General features: G+C 50.3%; 3 non-coding genes across 3 annotated transcripts; all 3 read right to left on the bottom strand.

Moving 5' to 3' along the window:
- Positions 1 to 1,441: 1,441 nt before the first annotated feature.
- On the bottom strand, positions 1,442 to 1,513 carry TRNAC-GCA (transfer RNA cysteine (anticodon GCA)). The gene has a single exon. It is a non-coding gene; the product is annotated as a tRNA-Cys (tRNA).
- A 3,427-nt stretch (positions 1,514 to 4,940) lies between these two features.
- Positions 4,941 to 5,012, bottom strand: TRNAC-GCA (transfer RNA cysteine (anticodon GCA)). The gene has a single exon. It is a non-coding gene; the product is annotated as a tRNA-Cys (tRNA).
- A 3,748-nt stretch (positions 5,013 to 8,760) lies between these two features.
- TRNAC-GCA (transfer RNA cysteine (anticodon GCA)) lies at positions 8,761 to 8,832 on the bottom strand. The gene has a single exon. It is a non-coding gene; the product is annotated as a tRNA-Cys (tRNA).
- Between the last annotated feature and the right edge of the window lie 14,068 nt (positions 8,833 to 22,900).

The raw sequence follows: 22,900 nt of genomic DNA, 5'->3' as shown, positions 1-22,900 counted from the left end.
CTCCAGGGTCTTCAGGGACATTGCTCTCCATTCCGCTCTTCCTGACATCCACCTCGCCTCAGTCCATCCATGCACCGATATCTTCCAATCCCATGAGTGGTGGTGGTGTGGGTGGGAAGGTTCCATAGGAAGAAGGTTGTTGGTGTGGAAGTGAGTGGTCCCGGTAATTGGTGTGAAGGGCTGGTGGCAGTGGTGGTAGTTGGTGTGGAGGCAGTAGTGGTAGTTGGTGTGAAGGGTTGGAGGCAATGGTGGATTGCAGAGGAGGTTTTCTTGATAAAAAAAAAAAAAAAAAAACAAAAAAAAGGCAAATAAAATCCCCCATCTTTTTATTTTCAACATCCCACATGCTTCGACAGACACAACACCACTTTTGGCAGATCCCCAACCTAGACTCCTCCATTCCAGGCAGTGGACCACCTTCCACGATGCCCCACAACTACACCTTCCTCCGCAACGCCCTCTAACCACTCACCTCGACAACTGCTCTCCTTGACGTCCTCCTCGCCTCAGTCCACCTTCCACGATGCCCCACAACTACACCTTCCTCCACAACTGCTCTCCTTGACATCCTCCTCGCCTCAGTCCACCTTCCACAATGCCCCACAACTACACCTTCCTCCAACCACTTACCTCGACAACTGCTCTCCTTGACATCCACCTCGCCTCAGTCCATCCATGCACCGATATCTTCCAATCCACCAGACATCCCAGGTTCTCACGATCCATCTCTTTTAACAGCTGCCATCTTCAGGGTCTTGACAGGATTCGAACTCACAACCTCTTCGCTCCAAGGTGGCTGCTCTAACCACTATGCCGTGGGAGCTGCTTGTCTGGCATATGCGGCGACCAAGGTCTTGGCCTGTTTTGGCACACAGAGCAACTGCACAGAGGAAAGGGGGGGGGGGGGTGGGGGGGACTCCAACCTAAGGTGGAGCTAGCTCTCAACTGGCTATGTCAAGATCTCTGAATGCTAAGTGGTTAGCCTTGCCACCTTACAGTGTGAAGGTGGTGGGTTCAATCTATAAATGTAACTTAGATGTAAGTTTTGTCAAACCACAAAAAGATCAAAGAGTTACATTCGTAGATCTTAAAGGGATACTCGTGTGTCAATTTTTTTTTTTTAAATTAACTGGTGCCAAAAAGTTAGACAGATTAGTAAATGACTTGTATTTAAAGCTCTTTACTCTTATCAGCTGCTTTATACTACAGAGGAAGTTGTATGGTTCTTTTCTGTCTGACCACAATGCCCCACCAAGAAAAAATTGTGCATTAGCGGGCATTTGTATTTGAACCAAGGACCTCTTGAACCTCTGCGCTCCAGGGTGGCTGCTCATCAACTGGATGAGGCGACCAAAATCTTGCAGTGTAAAGCTAGTGGGGGTCTGCTATAAACAACATATGTAGGATGTGGTTAAGCTGTAAAAAAAAGCATGCATGTGTTAGGGGGCACTCGGATTTGAACCAAGGACCTCTTGATCTGCAGTCAAATGCTCTACCACTGAGCTATACCCCCGCAACATGCAACTCATCTGTACCTCAACATTTTTAATTTTCTGCAATAAACTACATATGTGGGATACGGTTAAGCTTGTAAAGAAAAAAAATGTGTGTTACGGGCACTCGGACCTCTTTACATGCAGTCAAATGCTCTACCACTGAGCTTCAGCCCCACAACATGTGGCTTGTTTGTACCTCAACGTTGCCTCCAGCCCTTCACACCAACTACCACCACTGCCTCCAGCCCTTCAGCCCACCACCCAGGGCCACTCACTTCCACACCAACAACCTTCTTCCTATGGCGCCTCCCCCCCACCACCACCACTACATATGTAGGATATGGTTAAGTCGTAAAGCAAAAAAATGTGTGTTAGGGGGCACTCGGATTTGAGCCAAGGACCTCTTGATCTGCAGTCAAATGCTCTACCACTGAGCTATACCCCCGCAACACATGGCTTGCCAGGGTAACCGCACAGAGGGGGGATTCGAAGCTAAGTCCGAACTAGCTCTCGGCTTGCCTGTACTATCCCAGTCAAATGTATATGAACCGGTGGGGAAAAAAATGATTTTGTCAAAACAGGCCAAGACCACAGTCATCCTTGCTAGTTTCCATGAAGCTCTCATGGTCTAGTGGTTAGAGCTGCTGCCTTGGAGCAGAGAGGTTGTGAGTTCAAGTCCTGTGAACACCCTGAAGCTCGTTTGGAGAAATTGTGGCAGCATAGTGTGGAAGCGGAGGAGTGTGTGTGTGTGTGTGTGTGAAGTGGTTGATGGTCGGGCACCCATAAGGTGTTGGAGAAGGAGCTCTGGTGTGGATGGCTGTGGTAGCTGGTATGTGAGTGTGGGTGGGAAGATTCCATAGGAAGAAGGTTGTTGGTGTGGAAGTGAGTGGTCCCGGTTCCTGGGTGGTAGTTGGTGTGAAGGGCTGGTGGCAATGGTGGTAGCTGGTGTGGAGGCAGTGGTGGTAGTTGGTGTGAAGGGCTGGAGGCAATGGTGGATTGCAGAGGAGGTTTTCGTGATATAAAAAAAAGGCAAATAAAATCCCCCATCTTTTTATTTTCAACATCCCACATGCTTCGACAGACACAACACCACTTTTGGCAGATCCCCAACCTAGAATCCTCCATTCCAGGCAGTGGACCACCTTCCACGATGCCCCACAACTACACCTTCCTCCGCAACGGAGCTCTGGTGTGGAGCTCTTGATATAAAAAAAAAAAAAAAAAAGGCAAATAAAATCCCCCATCTTTTTATTTTCAACATCCCACATGCTTCTTGACATCGACCTCGCCTCAGTCCATCCATGCACCGATATCTTCCAATCCACCAGACATCCCAGGTTCTCACGATCCATCTCTTTTAACAGCTGCCATCTTCAGGGTCTTGACAGGATTCGAACTCACAACCTCTTCGCTCCAAGGCGGCTGCTCTAACCACTATGCCGTGGGAGCTGCTTGTCAGGCATATGCGGCGACCAAGGTCTTGGCCTGTTTTGGCACACAGAGCAACTGCACAGAGGAAAGGGGGGGGGGGGACTCCAACCTAAGGTGGAGCTAGCTCTCAACTGGCTATGGGAAGCCCGTTGGCTTCCTGGCTATGGTTGGGAAGATTCCATAGGAAGAAGGTTGTTGGTGTGGAAGTGAGTGGTCCCGGTTCCTGGGTGGTAGTTGGTGTGAAGGGCTGGTGGCAATGGTGGTAGCTGGTGTGGAGGCAGTGGTGGTAGTTGGTGTGAAGGGCTGGAGGCAATGGTGGATTGCAGAGGAGGTTTTCGTGATATAAAAAAAAGGCAAATAAAATCCCCCATCTTTTTATTTTCAACATCCCACATGCTTCGACAGACACAACACCACTTTTGGCAGATCCCCAACCTAGAATCCTCCATTCCAGGCAGTGGACCACCTTCCACGATGCCCCACAACTACACCTTCCTCCGCAACGCCCTCTAACCACTTACTTACCTCGACAACTGCTCTCCTTGACATCCTCCTCGCCTCAGTCCATCCAGCGACATGCTCCAGGGTCTTCAGGGACATTGCTCTCCATTCCGCTCTTCCTGACATCCACCTCGCCTCAGTCCATCCATGCACCGATATCTTCCAATCCCATGAGTGGTGGTGGTGTGGGTGGGAAGGTTCCATAGGAAGAAGGTTGTTGGTGTGGAAGTGAGTGGTCCCGGTAATTGGTGTGAAGGGCTGGTGGCAGTGGTGGTAGTTGGTGTGGAGGCAGTAGTGGTAGTTGGTGTGAAGGGTTGGAGGCAATGGTGGATTGCAGAGGAGGTTTTCTTGATAAAAAAAAAAAAAAAAAAAAAAAAAAAAGGCAAATAAAATCCCCCATCTTTTTATTTTCAACATCCCACATGCTTCGACAGACACAACACCACTTTTGGCAGATCCCCAACCTAGACTCCTCCATTCCAGGCAGTGGACCACCTTCCACGATGCCCCACAACTACACCTTCCTCCGCAACGCCCTCTAACCACTCACCTCGACAACTGCTCTCCTTGACGTCCTCCTCGCCTCAGTCCACCTTCCACGATGCCCCACAACTACACCTTCCTCCACAACTGCTCTCCTTGACATCCTCCTCGCCTCAGTCCACCTTCCACAATGCCCCACAACTACACCTTCCTCCAACCACTTACCTCGACAACTGCTCTCCTTGACATCCACCTCGCCTCAGTCCATCCATGCACCGATATCTTCCAATCCACCAGACATCCCAGGTTCTCACGATCCATCTCTTTTAACAGCTGCCATCTTCAGGGTCTTGACAGGATTCGAACTCACAACCTCTTCGCTCCAAGGTGGCTGCTCTAACCACTATGCCGTGGGAGCTGCTTGTCTGGCATATGCGGCGACCAAGGTCTTGGCCTGTTTTGGCACACAGAGCAACTGCACAGAGGAAAGGGGGGGGGGGGGGACTCCAACCTAAGGTGGAGCTAGCTCTCAACTGGCTATGTCAAGATCTCTGAATGCTAAGTGGTTAGCCTTGCCACCTTACAGTGTGAAGGTGGTGGGTTCAATCTATAAATGTAACTTAGATGTAAGTTTTGTCAAACCACAAAAAGATCAAAGAGTTACATTCGTAGATCTTAAAGGGATACTCGTGTGTCAATTTTTTTTTTTTAAATTAACTGGTGCCAAAAAGTTAGACAGATTAGTAAATGACTTGTATTTAAAGCTCTTTACTCTTATCAGCTGCTTTATACTACAGAGGAAGTTGTATGGTTCTTTTCTGTCTGACCACAATGCCCCACCAAGAAAAAATTGTGCATTAGCGGGCATTTGTATTTGAACCAAGGACCTCTTGAACCTCTGCGCTCCAGGGTGGCTGCTCATCAACTGGATGAGGCGACCAAAATCTTGCAGTGTAAAGCTAGTGGGGGTCTGCTATAAACAACATATGTAGGATGTGGTTAAGCTGTAAAAAAAAGCATGCATGTGTTAGGGGGCACTCGGATTTGAACCAAGGACCTCTTGATCTGCAGTCAAATGCTCTACCACTGAGCTATACCCCCGCAACATGCAACTCATCTGTACCTCAACATTTTTAATTTTCTGCAATAAACTACATATGTGGGATACGGTTAAGCTTGTAAAGAAAAAAAATGTGTGTTACGGGCACTCGGACCTCTTTACATGCAGTCAAATGCTCTACCACTGAGCTTCAGCCCCACAACATGTGGCTTGTTTGTACCTCAACGTTGCCTCCAGCCCTTCACACCAACTACCACCACTGCCTCCAGCCCTTCAGCCCACCACCCAGGGCCACTCACTTCCACACCAACAACCTTCTTCCTATGGCGCCTCCCCCCCACCACCACCACTACATATGTAGGATATGGTTAAGTCGTAAAGCAAAAAAATGTGTGTTAGGGGGCACTCGGATTTGAGCCAAGGACCTCTTGATCTGCAGTCAAATGCTCTACCACTGAGCTATACCCCCGCAACACATGGCTTGCCAGGGTAACCGCACAGAGGGGGGATTCGAAGCTAAGTCCGAACTAGCTCTCGGCTTGCCTGTACTATCCCAGTCAAATGTATATGAACCGGTGGGGAAAAAAATGATTTTGTCAAAACAGGCCAAGACCACAGTCATCCTTGCTAGTTTCCATGAAGCTCTCATGGTCTAGTGGTTAGAGCTGCTGCCTTGGAGCAGAGAGGTTGTGAGTTCAAGTCCTGTGAACACCCTGAAGCTCGTTTGGAGAAATTGTGGAAGCGGAGGAGTGTGTGTGTGTGTGTGTGTGTGAAGTGGTTGATGGTCGGGCACCCATAAGGTGTTGGAGAAGGAGCTCTGGTGTGGATGGCTGTGGTAGCTGGTATGTGAGTGTGGGTGGGAAGATTCCATAGGAAGAAGGTTGTTGGTGTGGAAGTGAGTGGTCCCGGTTCCTGGGTGGTAGTTGGTGTGAAGGGCTGGTGGCAATGGTGGTAGCTGGTGTGGAGGCAGTGGTGGTAGTTGGTGTGAAGGGCTGGAGGCAATGGTGGATTGCAGAGGAGGTTTTCTTGATATAAAAAAAAAAAAAAAAAAAGGCAAATAAAATCCCCCATCTTTTTATTTTCAACATCCCACATGCTTCTTGACATCGACCTCGCCTCAGTCCATCCATGCACCGATATCTTCCAATCCACCAGACATCCCAGGTTCTCACGATCCATCTCTTTTAACAGCTGCCATCTTCAGGGTCTTGACAGGATTCGAACTCACAACCTCTTCGCTCCAAGGCGGCTGCTCTAACCACTATGCCGTGGGAGCTGCTTGTCAGGCATATGCGGCGACCAAGGTCTTGGCCTGTTTTGGCACACAGAGCAACTGCACAGAGGAAAGGGGGGGGGGGGGGACTCCAACCTAAGGTGGAGCTAGCTCTCAACTGGCTATGGGAAGCCCGTTGGCTTCCTGGCTATGGTTGGGAAGATTCCATAGGAAGAAGGTTGTTGGTGTGGAAGTGAGTGGTCCCGGTTCCTGGGTGGTAGTTGGTGTGAAGGGCTGGTGGCAATGGTGGTAGCTGGTGTGGAGGCAGTGGTGGTAGTTGGTGTGAAGGGCTGGAGGCAATGGTGGATTGCAGAGGAGGTTTTCGTGATATAAAAAAAAGGCAAATAAAATCCCCCATCTTTTTATTTTCAACATCCCACATGCTTCGACAGACACAACACCACTTTTGGCAGATCCCCAACCTAGAATCCTCCATTCCAGGCAGTGGACCACCTTCCACGATGCCCCACAACTACACCTTCCTCCGCAACGCCCTCTAACCACTTACTTACCTCGACAACTGCTCTCCTTGACATCCTCCTCGCCTCAGTCCATCCAGCGACATGCTCCAGGGTCTTCAGGGACATTGCTCTCCATTCCGCTCTTCCTGACATCCACCTCGCCTCAGTCCATCCATGCACCGATATCTTCCAATCCCATGAGTGGTGGTGGTGTGGGTGGGAAGGTTCCATAGGAAGAAGGTTGTTGGTGTGGAAGTGAGTGGTCCCGGTAATTGGTGTGAAGGGCTGGTGGCAGTGGTGGTAGTTGGTGTGGAGGCAGTAGTGGTAGTTGGTGTGAAGGGCTGGAGGCAATGGTGGATTGCAGAGGAGGTTTTCTTGATATAAAAAAAAAAAAAGGCAAATAAAATCCCCCATCTTTTTATTTTCAACATCCCACATGCTTCGACAGACACAACACCACTTTTGGCAGATCCCCAACCTAGAATCCTCCATTCCAGGCAGTGGACCACCTTCCACGATGCCCCACAACTACACCTTCCTCCGCAACGCCCTCTAACCACTTACTTACCTCGACAACTGCTCTCCTTGACATCCTCCTCGCCTCAGTCCATCCAGCGACATGCTCCAGGGTCTTCAGGGACATTGCTCTCCATTCCGCTCTTCCTGACATCCACCTCGCCTCAGTCCATCCATGCACCGATATCTTCCAATCCCATGAGTGGTGGTGGTGTGGGTGGGAAGGTTCCATAGGAAGAAGGTTGTTGGTGTGGAAGTGAGTGGTCCCGGTAATTGGTGTGAAGGGCTGGTGGCAGTGGTGGTAGTTGGTGTGGAGGCAGTAGTGGTAGTTGGTGTGAAGGGTTGGAGGCAATGGTGGATTGCAGAGGAGGTTTTCTTGATAAAAAAAAAAAAAACAAAACAAAAAAAAGGCAAATAAAATCCCCCATCTTTTTATTTTCAACATCCCACATGCTTCGACAGACACAACACCACTTTTGGCAGATCCCCAACCTAGACTCCTCCATTCCAGGCAGTGGACCACCTTCCACGATGCCCCACAACTACACCTTCCTCCGCAACGCCCTCTAACCACTCACCTCGACAACTGCTCTCCTTGACGTCCTCCTCACCTCAGTCCACCTTCCACGATGCCCCACAACTACACCTTCCTCCACAACTGCTCTCCTTGACATCCTCCTCGCCTCAGTCCACCTTCCACAATGCCCCACAACTACACCTTCCTCCAACCACTTACCTCGACAACTGCTCTCCTTGACATCCACCTCGCCTCAGTCCATCCATGCACCGATATCTTCCAATCCACCAGACATCCCAGGTTCTCACGATCCATCTCTTTTAACAGCTGCCATCTTCAGGGTCTTGACAGGATTCGAACTCACAACCTCTTCGCTCCAAGGTGGCTGCTCTAACCACTATGCCGTGGGAGCTGCTTGTCTGGCATATGCGGCGACCAAGGTCTTGGCCTGTTTTGGCACACAGAGCAACTGCACAGAGGAAAGGGGGGGGGGGGGACTCCAACCTAAGGTGGAGCTAGCTCTCAACTGGCTATGTCAAGATCTCTGAATGCTAAGTGGTTAGCCTTGCCACCTTACAGTGTGAAGGTGGTGGGTTCAATCTATAAATGTAACTTAGATGTAAGTTTTGTCAAACCACAAAAAGATCAAAGAGTTACATTCGTAGATCTTAAAGGGATACTCGTGTGTCAATTTTTTTTTTTTAAATTAACTGGTGCCAAAAAGTTAGACAGATTAGTAAATGACTTGTATTTAAAGCTCTTTACTCTTATCAGCTGCTTTATACTACAGAGGAAGTTGTATGGTTCTTTTCTGTCTGACCACAATGCCCCACCAAGAAAAAATTGTGCATTAGCGGGCATTTGTATTTGAACCAAGGACCTCTTGAACCTCTGCGCTCCAGGGTGGCTGCTCATCAACTGGATGAGGCGACCAAAATCTTGCAGTGCAAAGCTAGTGGGGGTCTGCTATAAACAACATATGTAGGATGTGGTTAAGCTGTAAAAAAAAGCATGCATGTGTTAGGGGGCACTCGGATTTGAACCAAGGACCTCTTGATCTGCAGTCAAATGCTCTACCACTGAGCTATACCCCCGCAACATGCAGCTCATCTGTACCTCAACATTTTTAATTTTCTGCAATAAACTACATATGTGGGATACGGTTAAGCTTGTAAAGAAAAAAAATGTGTGTTACGGGCACTCGGACCTCTTTACATGCAGTCAAATGCTCTACCACTGAGCTTCAGCCCCACAACATGTGGCTTGTTTGTACCTCAACGTTGCCTCCAGCCCTTCACACCAACTACCACCACTGCCTCCAGCCCTTCAGCCCACCACCCAGGGCCACTCACTTCCACACCAACAACCTTCTTCCTATGGCGCCTCCCCCCCACCACCACCACTACATATGTAGGATATGGTTAAGTCGTAAAGCAAAAAAATGTGTGTTAGGGGGCACTCGGATTTGAGCCAAGGACCTCTTGATCTGCAGTCAAATGCTCTACCACTGAGCTATACCCCCGCAACACATGGCTTGCCAGGGTAACCGCACAGAGGGGGGATTCGAAGCTAAGTCCGAACTAGCTCTCGGCTTGCCTGTACTATCCCAGTCAAATGTATATGAACCGGTGGGGAAAAAAATGATTTTGTCAAAACAGGCCAAGACCACAGTCATCCTTGCTAGTTTCCATGAAGCTCTCATGGTCTAGTGGTTAGAGCTGCTGCCTTGGAGCAGAGAGGTTGTGAGTTCAAGTCCTGTGAACACCCTGAAGCTCGTTTGGAGAAATTGTGGCAGCATAGTGTGGAAGCGGAGGAGTGTGTGTGTGTGTGTGTGTGAAGTGGTTGATGGTCGGGCACCCATAAGGTGTTGGAGAAGGAGCTCTGGTGTGGATGGCTGTGGTAGCTGGTATGTGAGTGTGGGTGGGAAGATTCCATAGGAAGAAGGTTGTTGGTGTGGAAGTGAGTGGTCCCGGTTCCTGGGTGGTAGTTGGTGTGAAGGGCTGGTGGCAATGGTGGTAGCTGGTGTGGAGGCAGTGGTGGTAGTTGGTGTGAAGGGCTGGAGGCAATGGTGGATTGCAGAGGAGGTTTTCGTGATATAAAAAAAAGGCAAATAAAATCCCCCATCTTTTTATTTTCAACATCCCACATGCTTCGACAGACACAACACCACTTTTGGCAGATCCCCAACCTAGAATCCTCCATTCCAGGCAGTGGACCACCTTCCACGATGCCCCACAACTACACCTTCCTCCGCAACGCCCTCTAACCACTTACTTACCTCGACAACTGCTCTCCTTGACATCCTCCTCGCCTCAGTCCATCCAGCGACATGCTCCAGGGTCTTCAGGGACATTGCTCTCCATTCCGCTCTTCCTGACATCCACCTCGCCTCAGTCCATCCATGCACCGATATCTTCCAATCCCATGAGTGGTGGTGGTGTGGGTGGGAAGGTTCCATAGGAAGAAGGTTGTTGGTGTGGAAGTGAGTGGTCCCGGTAATTGGTGTGAAGGGCTGGTGGCAGTGGTGGTAGTTGGTGTGGAGGCAGTAGTGGTAGTTGGTGTGAAGGGCTGGAGGCAATGGTGGATTGCAGAGGAGGTTTTCGTGATATAAAAAAAAAAAAAAAAAAAAAAGGCAAATAAAATCCCCCATCTTTTTATTTTCAACATCCCACATGCTTCGACAGACACAACACCACTTTTGGCAGATCCCCAACCTAGAATCCTCCATTCCAGGCAGTGGACCACCTTCCACGATGCCCCACAACTACACCTTCCTCCGCAACGCCCTCTAACCACTTACTTACCTCGACAACTGCTCTCCTTGACATCCTCCTCGCCTCAGTCCATCCAGCGACATGCTCCAGGGTCTTCAGGGACATTGCTCTCCATTCCGCTCTTCCTGACATCCACCTCGCCTCAGTCCATCCATGCACCGATATCTTCCAATCCCATGAGTGGTGGTGGTGTGGGTGGGAAGGTTCCATAGGAAGAAGGTTGTTGGTGTGGAAGTGAGTGGTCCCGGTAATTGGTGTGAAGGGCTGGTGGCAGTGGTGGTAGTTGGTGTGGAGGCAGTAGTGGTAGTTGGTGTGAAGGGTTGGAGGCAATGGTGGATTGCAGAGGAGGTTTTCTTGATAAAAAAAAAAAACAAAACAAAAAAAAGGCAAATAAAATCCCCCATCTTTTTATTTTCAACATCCCACATGCTTCGACAGACACAACACCACTTTTGGCAGATCCCCAACCTAGAATCCTCCATTCCAGGCAGTGGACCACCTTCCACGATGCCCCACAACTACACCTTCCTCCGCAACGCCCTCTAACCACTCACCTCGACAACTGCTCTCCTTGACGTCCTCCTCGCCTCAGTCCACCTTCCACGATGCCCCACAACTACACCTTCCTCCAACCACTTACCTCGACAACTGCTCTCCTTGACATCCTCCTCGCCTCAGTCCACCTTCCACAATGCCCCACAACTACACCTTCCTCCAACCACTTACCTCGACAACTGCTCTCCTTGACATCCACCTCGCCTCAGTCCATCCATGCACCAATATCTTCCAATCCACCAGACATCCCAGGTTCTCACGATCCATCTCTTTTAACAGCTGCCATCTTCAGGGTCTTGACAGGATTCGAACTCACAACCTCTTCGCTCCAAGGTGGCTGCTCTAACCACTATGCCGTGGGAGCTGCTTGTCAGGCATATGCGGCGACCATGGTCTTGGCCTGTTTTGGCACACAGAGCAACTGCACAGAGGAAAAAAAAGCATGCATGTGTTAGGGGGCACTCGGATTTGTACCAAGGACCTCTTGATCTGCAGTCAAATGCTCTACCACTGAGCTATACCCCCGCAACATGCAGCTCATCTGTACCTCAACATTTTTAATTTTCTGCAATAAACTACATATGTGGGATACGGTTAAGCTTGTAAAGAAAAAAAATGTGTGTTACGGGCACTCGGACCTCTTTACATGCAGTCAAATGCTCTACCACTGAGCTTCAGCCCCACAACATGTGGCTTGTTTGTACCTCAACGTTGCCTCCAGCCCTTCACACCAACTACCACCACTGCCTCCAGCCCTTCAGCCCACCACCCAGGGCCACTCACTTCCACACCAACAACCTTCTTCCTATGGCGCCTCCCCCCCACCACCACCACTACATATGTAGGATATGGTTAAGTCGTAAAGCAAAAAAATGTGTGTTAGGGGGCACTCGGATTTGAGCCAAGGACCTCTTGATCTGCAGTCAAATGCTCTACCACTGAGCTATACCCCCGCAACACATGGCTTGCCAGGGTAACCGCACAGAGGGGGGATTCGAAGCTAAGTCCGAACTAGCTCTCGGCTTGCCTGTACTATCCCAGTCAAATGTATATGAACCGGTGGGGAAAAAAATGATTTTGTCAAAACAGGCCAAGACCACAGTCATCCTTGCTAGTTTCCATGAAGCTCTCATGGTCTAGTGGTTAGAGCTGCTGCCTTGGAGCAGAGAGGTTGTGAGTTCAAGTCCTGTGAACACCCTGAAGCTCGTTTGGAGAAATTGTGGCAGCATAGTGTGGAAGCGGAGGAGTGTGTGTGTGTGTGTGTGTGTGTGTGTGTGTGTGTGTGTGTGTGAAGTGGTTGATGGTCGGGCACCCATAAGGTGTTGGAGAAGGAGCTCTGGTGTGGATGGCTGTGGTAGCTGGTATGTGAGTGTGGGTGGGAAGATTCCATAGGAAGAAGGTTGTTGGTGTGGAAGTGAGTGGTCCCGGTTCCTGGGTGGTAGTTGGTGTGAAGGGCTGGTGGCAATGGTGGTAGCTGGTGTGGAGGCAGTGGTGGTAGTTGGTGTGAAGGGCTGGAGGCAATGGTGGATTGCAGAGGAGGTTTTCTTGATATAAAAAAAAAGGCAAATAAAATCCCCCATCTTTTTATTTTCAACATCCCACATGCTTCTTGACATCGACCTCGCCTCAGTCCATCCATGCACCGATATCTTCCAATCCACCAGACATCCCAGGTTCTCACGATCCATCTCTTTTAACAGCTGCCATCTTCAGGGTCTTGACAGGATTCGAACTCACAACCTCTTCGCTCCAAGGCGGCTGCTCTAACCACTATGCCGTGGGAGCTGCTTGTCAGGCATATGCGGCGACCAAGGTCTTGGCCTGTTTTGGCACACAGAGCAACTGCACAGAGGAAAGGGGGGGGGGGGGGACTCCAACCTAAGGTGGAGCTAGCTCTCAACTGGCTATGGGAAGCCCGTTGGCTTCCTGGCTATGGTTGGGAAGATTCCATAGGAAGAAGGTTGTTGGTGTGGAAGTGAGTGGTCCCGGTTCCTGGGTGGTAGTTGGTGTGAAGGGCTGGTGGCAATGGTGGTAGCTGGTGTGGAGGCAGTGGTGGTAGTTGGTGTGAAGGGCTGGAGGCAATGGTGGATTGCAGAGGAGGTTTTCGTGATATAAAAAAAAGGCAAATAAAATCCCCCATCTTTTTATTTTCAACATCCCACATGCTTCGACAGACACAACACCACTTTTGGCAGATCCCCAACCTAGAATCCTCCATTCCAGGCAGTGGACCACCTTCCACGATGCCCCACAACTACACCTTCCTCCGCAACGCCCTCTAACCACTTACTTACCTCGACAACTGCTCTCCTTGACATCCTCCTCGCCTCAGTCCATCCAGCGACATGCTCCAGGGTCTTCAGGGACATTGCTCTCCATTCCGCTCTTCCTGACATCCACCTCGCCTCAGTCCATCCATGCACCGATATCTTCCAATCCCATGAGTGGTGGTGGTGTGGGTGGGAAGGTTCCATAGGAAGAAGGTTGTTGGTGTGGAAGTGAGTGGTCCCGGTAATTGGTGTGAAGGGCTGGTGGCAGTGGTGGTAGTTGGTGTGGAGGCAGTAGTGGTAGTTGGTGTGAAGGGCTGGAGGCAATGGTGGATTGCAGAGGAGGTTTTCTTGATATAAAAAAAAAAAAAAAAAAAAAAGGCAAATAAAATCCCCCATCTTTTTATTTTCAACATCCCACATGCTTCGACAGACACAACACCACTTTTGGCAGATCCCCAACCTAGAATCCTCCATTCCAGGCAGTGGACCACCTTCCACGATGCCCCACAACTACACCTTCCTCCGCAACGCCCTCTAACCACTTACTTACCTCGACAACTGCTCTCCTTGACATCCTCCTCGCCTCAGTCCATCCAGCGACATGCTCCAGGGTCTTCAGGGACATTGCTCTCCATTCCGCTCTTCCTGACATCCACCTCGCCTCAGTCCATCCATGCACCGATATCTTCCAATCCCATGAGTGGTGGTGGTGTGGGTGGGAAGGTTCCATAGGAAGAAGGTTGTTGGTGTGGAAGTGAGTGGTCCCGGTAATTGGTGTGAAGGGCTGGTGGCAGTGGTGGTAGTTGGTGTGGAGGCAGTAGTGGTAGTTGGTGTGAAGGGTTGGAGGCAATGGTGGATTGCAGAGGAGGTTTTCTTGATAAAAAAAAAAAAAAAAAAAAAAAAAAGGCAAATAAAATCCCCCATCTTTTTATTTTCAACATCCCACATGCTTCGACAGACACAACACCACTTTTGGCAGATCCCCAACCTAGAATCCTCCATTCCAGGCAGTGGACCACCTTCCACGATGCCCCACAACTACACCTTCCTCCGCAACGCCCTCTAACCACTCACCTCGACAACTGCTCTCCTTGACGTCCTCCTCGCCTCAGTCCACCTTCCACGATGCCCCACAACTACACCTTCCTCCAACCACTTACCTCGACAACTGCTCTCCTTGACATCCTCCTCGCCTCAGTCCACCTTCCACAATGCCCCACAACTACACCTTCCTCCAACCACTTACCTCGACAACTGCTCTCCTTGACATCCACCTCGCCTCAGTCCATCCATGCACCAATATCTTCCAATCCACCAGACATCCCAGGTTCTCACGATCCATCTCTTTTAACAGCTGCCATCTTCAGGGTCTTGACAGGATTCGAACTCACAACCTCTTCGCTCCAAGGTGGCTGCTCTAACCACTATGCCGTGGGAGCTGCTTGTCAGGCATATGCGGCGACCATGGTCTTGGCCTGTTTTGGCACACAGAGCAACTGCACAGAGGAAAAAAAAGCATGCATGTGTTAGGGGGCACTCGGATTTGTACCAAGGACCTCTTGATCTGCAGTCAAATGCTCTACCACTGAGCTATACCCCCGCAACATGCAGCTCATCTGTACCTCAACATTTTTAATTTTCTGCAATAAACTACATATGTGGGATACGGTTAAGCTTGTAAAGAAAAAAATGTGTGTTACGGGCACTCGGACCTCTTTACATGCAGTCAAATGCTCTACCACTGAGCTTCAGCCCCACAACATGTGGCTTGTTTGTACCTCAACGTTGCCTCCAGCCCTTCACACCAACTACCACCACTGCCTCCAGCCCTTCAGCCCACCACCCAGGGCCACTCACTTCCACACCAACAACCTTCTTCCTATGGCGCCTCCCCCCCACCACCACCACTACATATGTAGGATATGGTTAAGTCGTAAAGCAAAAAAATGTGTGTTAGGGGGCACTCGGATTTGAGCCAAGGACCTCTTGATCTGCAGTCAAATGCTCTACCACTGAGCTATACCCCCGCAACACATGGCTTGCCAGGGTAACCGCACAGAGGGGGGATTCGAAGCTAAGTCCGAACTAGCTCTCGGCTTGCCTGTACTATCCCAGTCAAATGTATATGAACCGGTGGGGAAAAAAATGATTTTGTCAAAACAGGCCAAGACCACAGTCATCCTTGCTAGTTTCCATGAAGCTCTCATGGTCTAGTGGTTAGAGCTGCTGCCTTGGAGCAGAGAGGTTGTGAGTTCAAGTCCTGTGAACACCCTGAAGCTCGTTTGGAGAAATTGTGGCAGCATAGTGTGGAAGCGGAGGAGTGTGTGTGTGTGTGTGTGTGTGTGTGTGTGTGTGTGAAGTGGTTGATGGTCGGGCACCCATAAGGTGTTGGAGAAGGAGCTCTGGTGTGGATGGCTGTGGTAGCTGGTATGTGAGTGTGGGTGGGAAGATTCCATAGGAAGAAGGTTGTTGGTGTGGAAGTGAGTGGTCCCGGTTCCTGGGTGGTAGTTGGTGTGAAGGGCTGGTGGCAATGGTGGTAGCTGGTGTGGAGGCAGTGGTGGTAGTTGGTGTGAAGGGCTGGAGGCAATGGTGGATTGCAGAGGAGGTTTTCTTGATATAAAAAAAAAGGCAAATAAAATCCCCCATCTTTTTATTTTCAACATCCCACATGCTTCTTGACATCGACCTCGCCTCAGTCCATCCATGCACCGATATCTTCCAATCCACCAGACATCCCAGGTTCTCACGATCCATCTCTTTTAACAGCTGCCATCTTCAGGGTCTTGACAGGATTCGAACTCACAACCTCTTCGCTCCAAGGCGGCTGCTCTAACCACTATGCCGTGGGAGCTGCTTGTCAGGCATATGCGGCGACCAAGGTCTTGGCCTGTTTTGGCACACAGAGCAACTGCACAGAGGAAAGGGGGGGGGGGGGACTCCAACCTAAGGTGGAGCTAGCTCTCAACTGGCTATGGGAAGCCCGTTGGCTTCCTGGCTATGGTTGGGAAGATTCCATAGGAAGAAGGTTGTTGGTGTGGAAGTGAGTGGTCCCGGTTCCTGGGTGGTAGTTGGTGTGAAGGGCTGGTGGCAATGGTGGTAGCTGGTGTGGAGGCAGTGGTGGTAGTTGGTGTGAAGGGCTGGAGGCAATGGTGGATTGCAGAGGAGGTTTTCGTGATATAAAAAAAAGGCAAATAAAATCCCCCATCTTTTTATTTTCAACATCCCACATGCTTCGACAGACACAACACCACTTTTGGCAGATCCCCAACCTAGAATCCTCCATTCCAGGCAGTGGACCACCTTCCACGATGCCCCACAACTACACCTTCCTCCGCAACGCCCTCTAACCACTTACTTACCTCGACAACTGCTCTCCTTGACATCCTCCTCGCCTCAGTCCATCCAGCGACATGCTCCAGGGTCTTCAGGGACATTGCTCTCCATTCCGCTCTTCCTGACATCCACCTCGCCTCAGTCCATCCATGCACCGATATCTTCCAATCCCATGAGTGGTGGTGGTGTGGGTGGGAAGGTTCCATAGGAAGAAGGTTGTTGGTGTGGAAGTGAGTGGTCCCGGTAATTGGTGTGAAGGGCTGGTGGCAGTGGTGGTAGTTGGTGTGGAGGCAGTAGTGGTAGTTGGTGTGAAGGGCTGGAGGCAATGGTGGATTGCAGAGGAGGTTTTCTTGATATAAAAAAAAAAAAAAAAAAAAAAGGCAAATAAAATCCCCCATCTTTTTATTTTCAACATCCCACATGCTTCGACAGACACAACACCACTTTTGGCAGATCCCCAACCTAGAATCCTCCATTCCAGGCAGTGGACCACCTTCCACGATGCCCCACAACTACACCTTCCTCCGCAACGCCCTCTAACCACTTACTTACCTCGACAACTGCTCTCCTTGACATCCTCCTCGCCTCAGTCCATCCAGCGACATGCTCCAGGGTCTTCAGGGACATTGCTCTCCATTCCGCTCTTCCTGACATCCACCTCGCCTCAGTCCATCCATGCACCGATATCTTCCAATCCCATGAGTGGTGGTGGTGTGGGTGGGAAGGTTCCATAGGAAGAAGGTTGTTGGTGTGGAAGTGAGTGGTCCCGGTAATTGGTGTGAAGGGCTGGTGGCAGTGGTGGTAGTTGGTGTGGAGGCAGTAGTGGTAGTTGGTGTGAAGGGTTGGAGGCAATGGTGGATTGCAGAGGAGGTTTTCTTGATAAAAAAAAAAAAAAAAAAAAAAAAAAGGCAAATAAAATCCCCCATCTTTTTATTTTCAACATCCCACATGCTTCGACAGACACAACACCACTTTTGGCAGATCCCCAACCTAGAATCCTCCATTCCAGGCAGTGGACCACCTTCCACGATGCCCCACAACTACACCTTCCTCCGCAACGCCCTCTAACCACTCACCTCGACAACTGCTCTCCTTGACGTCCTCCTCGCCTCAGTCCACCTTCCACGATGCCCCACAACTACACCTTCCTCCAACCACTTACCTCGACAACTGCTCTCCTTGACATCCTCCTCGCCTCAGTCCACCTTCCACAATGCCCCACAACTACACCTTCCTCCAACCACTTACCTCGACAACTGCTCTCCTTGACATCCACCTCGCCTCAGTCCATCCATGCACCAATATCTTCCAATCCACCAGACATCCCAGGTTCTCACGATCCATCTCTTTTAACAGCTGCCATCTTCAGGGTCTTGACAGGATTCGAACTCACAACCTCTTCGCTCCAAGGTGGCTGCTCTAACCACTATGCCGTGGGAGCTGCTTGTCAGGCATATGCGGCGACCATGGTCTTGGCCTGTTTTGGCACACAGAGCAACTGCACAGAGGAAAAAAAAGCATGCATGTGTTAGGGGGCACTCGGATTTGTACCAAGGACCTCTTGATCTGCAGTCAAATGCTCTACCACTGAGCTATACCCCCGCAACATGCAGCTCATCTGTACCTCAACATTTTTAATTTTCTGCAATAAACTACATATGTGGGATACGGTTAAGCTTGTAAAGAAAAAAATGTGTGTTACGGGCACTCGGACCTCTTTACATGCAGTCAAATGCTCTACCACTGAGCTTCAGCCCCACAACATGTGGCTTGTTTGTACCTCAACGTTGCCTCCAGCCCTTCACACCAACTACCACCACTGCCTCCAGCCCTTCAGCCCACCACCCAGGGCCACTCACTTCCACACCAACAACCTTCTTCCTATGGCGCCTCCCCCCCACCACCACCACTACATATGTAGGATATGGTTAAGTCGTAAAGCAAAAAAATGTGTGTTAGGGGGCACTCGGATTTGAGCCAAGGACCTCTTGATCTGCAGTCAAATGCTCTACCACTGAGCTATACCCCCGCAACACATGGCTTGCCAGGGTAACCGCACAGAGGGGGGATTCGAAGCTAAGTCCGAACTAGCTCTCGGCTTGCCTGTACTATCCCAGTCAAATGTATATGAACCGGTGGGGAAAAAAATGATTTTGTCAAAACAGGCCAAGACCACAGTCATCCTTGCTAGTTTCCATGAAGCTCTCATGGTCTAGTGGTTAGAGCTGCTGCCTTGGAGCAGAGAGGTTGTGAGTTCAAGTCCTGTGAACACCCTGAAGCTCGTTTGGAGAAATTGTGGCAGCATAGTGTGGAAGTGTGTGTGTGTGTGTGTGTGTGTGTGTGTGTGTGTGTGTGTGTGTGTGTGTGAAGTGGTTGATGGTCGGGCACCCATAAGGTGTTGGAGAAGGAGCTCTGGTGTGGATGGCTGTGGTAGCTGGTATGTGAGTGTGGGTGGGAAGATTCCATAGGAAGAAGGTTGTTGGTGTGGAAGTGAGTGGTCCCGGTTCCTGGGTGGTAGTTGGTGTGAAGGGCTGGTGGCAATGGTGGTAGCTGGTGTGGAGGCAGTGGTGGTAGTTGGTGTGAAGGGCTGGAGGCAATGGTGGATTGCAGAGGAGGTTTTCGTGATATAAAAAAAAGGCAAATAAAATCCCCCATCTTTTTATTTTCAACATCCCACATGCTTCGACAGACACAACACCACTTTTGGCAGATCCCCAACCTAGAATCCTCCATTCCAGGCAGTGGACCACCTTCCACGATGCCCCACAACTACACCTTCCTCCGCAACGCCCTCTAACCACTTACTTACCTCGACAACTGCTCTCCTTGACATCCTCCTCGCCTCAGTCCATCCAGCGACATGCTCCAGGGTCTTCAGGGACATTGCTCTCCATTCCGCTCTTCCTGACATCCACCTCGCCTCAGTCCATCCATGCACCGATATCTTCCAATCCCATGAGTGGTGGTGGTGTGGGTGGGAAGGTTCCATAGGAAGAAGGTTGTTGGTGTGGAAGTGAGTGGTCCCGGTAATTGGTGTGAAGGGCTGGTGGCAGTGGTGGTAGTTGGTGTGGAGGCAGTAGTGGTAGTTGGTGTGAAGGGCTGGAGGCAATGGTGGATTGCAGAGGAGGTTTTCTTGATATAAAAAAAAAAAAAAAAAAAAAAGGCAAATAAAATCCCCCATCTTTTTATTTTCAACATCCCACATGCTTCGACAGACACAACACCACTTTTGGCAGATCCCCAACCTAGAATCCTCCATTCCAGGCAGTGGACCACCTTCCACGATGCCCCACAACTACACCTTCCTCCGCAACGCCCTCTAACCACTTACTTACCTCGACAACTGCTCTCCTTGACATCCTCCTCGCCTCAGTCCATCCAGCGACATGCTCCAGGGTCTTCAGGGACATTGCTCTCCATTCCGCTCTTCCTGACATCCACCTCGCCTCAGTCCATCCATGCACCGATATCTTCCAATCCCATGAGTGGTGGTGGTGTGGGTGGGAAGGTTCCATAGGAAGAAGGTTGTTGGTGTGGAAGTGAGTGGTCCCGGTAATTGGTGTGAAGGGCTGGTGGCAGTGGTGGTAGTTGGTGTGGAGGCAGTAGTGGTAGTTGGTGTGAAGGGTTGGAGGCAATGGTGGATTGCAGAGGAGGTTTTCTTGATAAAAAAAAAAAACAAAACAAAAAAAAGGCAAATAAAATCCCCCATCTTTTTATTTTCAACATCCCACATGCTTCGACAGACACAACACCACTTTTGGCAGATCCCCAACCTAGAATCCTCCATTCCAGGCAGTGGACCACCTTCCACGATGCCCCACAACTACACCTTCCTCCGCAACGCCCTCTAACCACTCACCTCGACAACTGCTCTCCTTGACGTCCTCCTCGCCTCAGTCCACCTTCCACGATGCCCCACAACTACACCTTCCTCCAACCACTTACCTCGACAACTGCTCTCCTTGACATCCTCCTCGCCTCAGTCCACCTTCCACAATGCCCCACAACTACACCTTCCTCCAACCACTTACCTCGACAACTGCTCTCCTTGACATCCACCTCGCCTCAGTCCATCCATGCACCAATATCTTCCAATCCACCAGACATCCCAGGTTCTCACGATCCATCTCTTTTAACAGCTGCCATCTTCAGGGTCTTGACAGGATTCGAACTCACAACCTCTTCGCTCCAAGGTGGCTGCTCTAACCACTATGCCGTGGGAGCTGCTTGTCAGGCATATGCGGCGACCATGGTCTTGGCCTGTTTTGGCACACAGAGCAACTGCACAGAGGAAAAAAAAGCATGCATGTGTTAGGGGGCACTCGGATTTGTACCAAGGACCTCTTGATCTGCAGTCAAATGCTCTACCACTGAGCTATACCCCCGCAACATGCAGCTCATCTGTACCTCAACATTTTTAATTTTCTGCAATAAACTACATATGTGGGATACGGTTAAGCTTGTAAAGAAAAAAAATGTGTGTTACGGGCACTCGGACCTCTTTACATGCAGTCAAATGCTCTACCACTGAGCTTCAGCCCCACAACATGTGGCTTGTTTGTACCTCAACGTTGCCTCCAGCCCTTCACACCAACTACCACCACTGCCTCCAGCCCTTCAGCCCACCACCCAGGGCCACTCACTTCCACACCAACAACCTTCTTCCTATGGCGCCTCCCCCCCACCACCACCACTACATATGTAGGATATGGTTAAGTCGTAAAGCAAAAAAATGTGTGTTAGGGGGCACTCGGATTTGAGCCAAGGACCTCTTGATCTGCAGTCAAATGCTCTACCACTGAGCTATACCCCCGCAACACATGGCTTGCCAGGGTAACCGCACAGAGGGGGGATTCGAAGCTAAGTCCGAACTAGCTCTCGGCTTGCCTGTACTATCCCAGTCAAATGTATATGAACCGGTGGGGAAAAAAATGATTTTGTCAAAACAGGCCAAGACCACAGTCATCCTTGCTAGTTTCCATGAAGCTCTCATGGTCTAGTGGTTAGAGCTGCTGCCTTGGAGCAGAGAGGTTGTGAGTTCAAGTCCTGTGAACACCCTGAAGCTCGTTTGGAGAAATTGTGGCAGCATAGTGTGGAAGCGGAGGAGTGTGTGTGTGTGTGTGTGTGTGTGAAGTGGTTGATGGTCGGGCACCCATAAGGTGTTGGAGAAGGAGCTCTGGTGTGGATGGCTGTGGTAGCTGGTATGTGAGTGTGGGTGGGAAGATTCCATAGGAAGAAGGTTGTTGGTGTGTAAGTGAGTGGTCCCGGTTCCTGGGTGGTAGTTGGTGTGAAGGGCTGGTGGCAATGGTGGTAGCTGGTGTGGAGGCAGTGGTGGTAGTTGGTGTGAAGGGCTGGAGGCAATGGTGGATTGCAGAGGAGGTTTTCGTGATATAAAAAAAAGGCAAATAAAATCCCCCATCTTTTTATTTTCAACATCCCACATGCTTCGACAGACACAACACCACTTTTGGCAGATCCCCAACCTAGAATCCTCCATTCCAGGCAGTGGACCACCTTCCACGATGCCCCACAACTACACCTTCCTCCGCAACGCCCTCTAACCACTTACTTACCTCGACAACTGCTCTCCTTGACATCCTCCTCGCCTCAGTCCATCCAGCGACATGCTCCAGGGTCTTCAGGGACATTGCTCTCCATTCCGCTCTTCCTGACATCCACCTCGCCTCAGTCCATCCATGCACCGATATCTTCCAATCCCATGAGTGGTGGTGGTGTGGGTGGGAAGGTTCCATAGGAAGAAGGTTGTTGGTGTGGAAGTGAGTGGTCCCGGTAATTGGTGTGAAGGGCTGGTGGCAGTGGTGGTAGTTGGTGTGGAGGCAGTAGTGGTAGTTGGTGTGAAGGGCTGGAGGCAATGGTGGATTGCAGAGGAGGTTTTCTTGATATAAAAAAAAAAAAAAAAAAAAAAGGCAAATAAAATCCCCCATCTTTTTATTTTCAACATCCCACATGCTTCGACAGACACAACACCACTTTTGGCAGATCCCCAACCTAGAATCCTCCATTCCAGGCAGTGGACCACCTTCCACGATGCCCCACAACTACACCTTCCTCCGCAACGCCCTCTAACCACTTACTTACCTCGACAACTGCTCTCCTTGACATCCTCCTCGCCTCAGTCCATCCAGCGACATGCTCCAGGGTCTTCAGGGACATTGCTCTCCATTCCGCTCTTCCTGACATCCACCTCGCCTCAGTCCATCCATGCACCG

The sequence above is a fragment of the Hyla sarda genome, chromosome 2 (assembly GCF_029499605.1).
Source record: "Hyla sarda isolate aHylSar1 chromosome 2, aHylSar1.hap1, whole genome shotgun sequence".
In the NCBI taxonomy this organism is placed as follows: domain Eukaryota; kingdom Metazoa; phylum Chordata; class Amphibia; order Anura; family Hylidae; genus Hyla; species Hyla sarda.
Note: the sequence above shows the minus strand (reverse complement) of the source record. Positions and strands in the feature narration are given on the sequence as shown.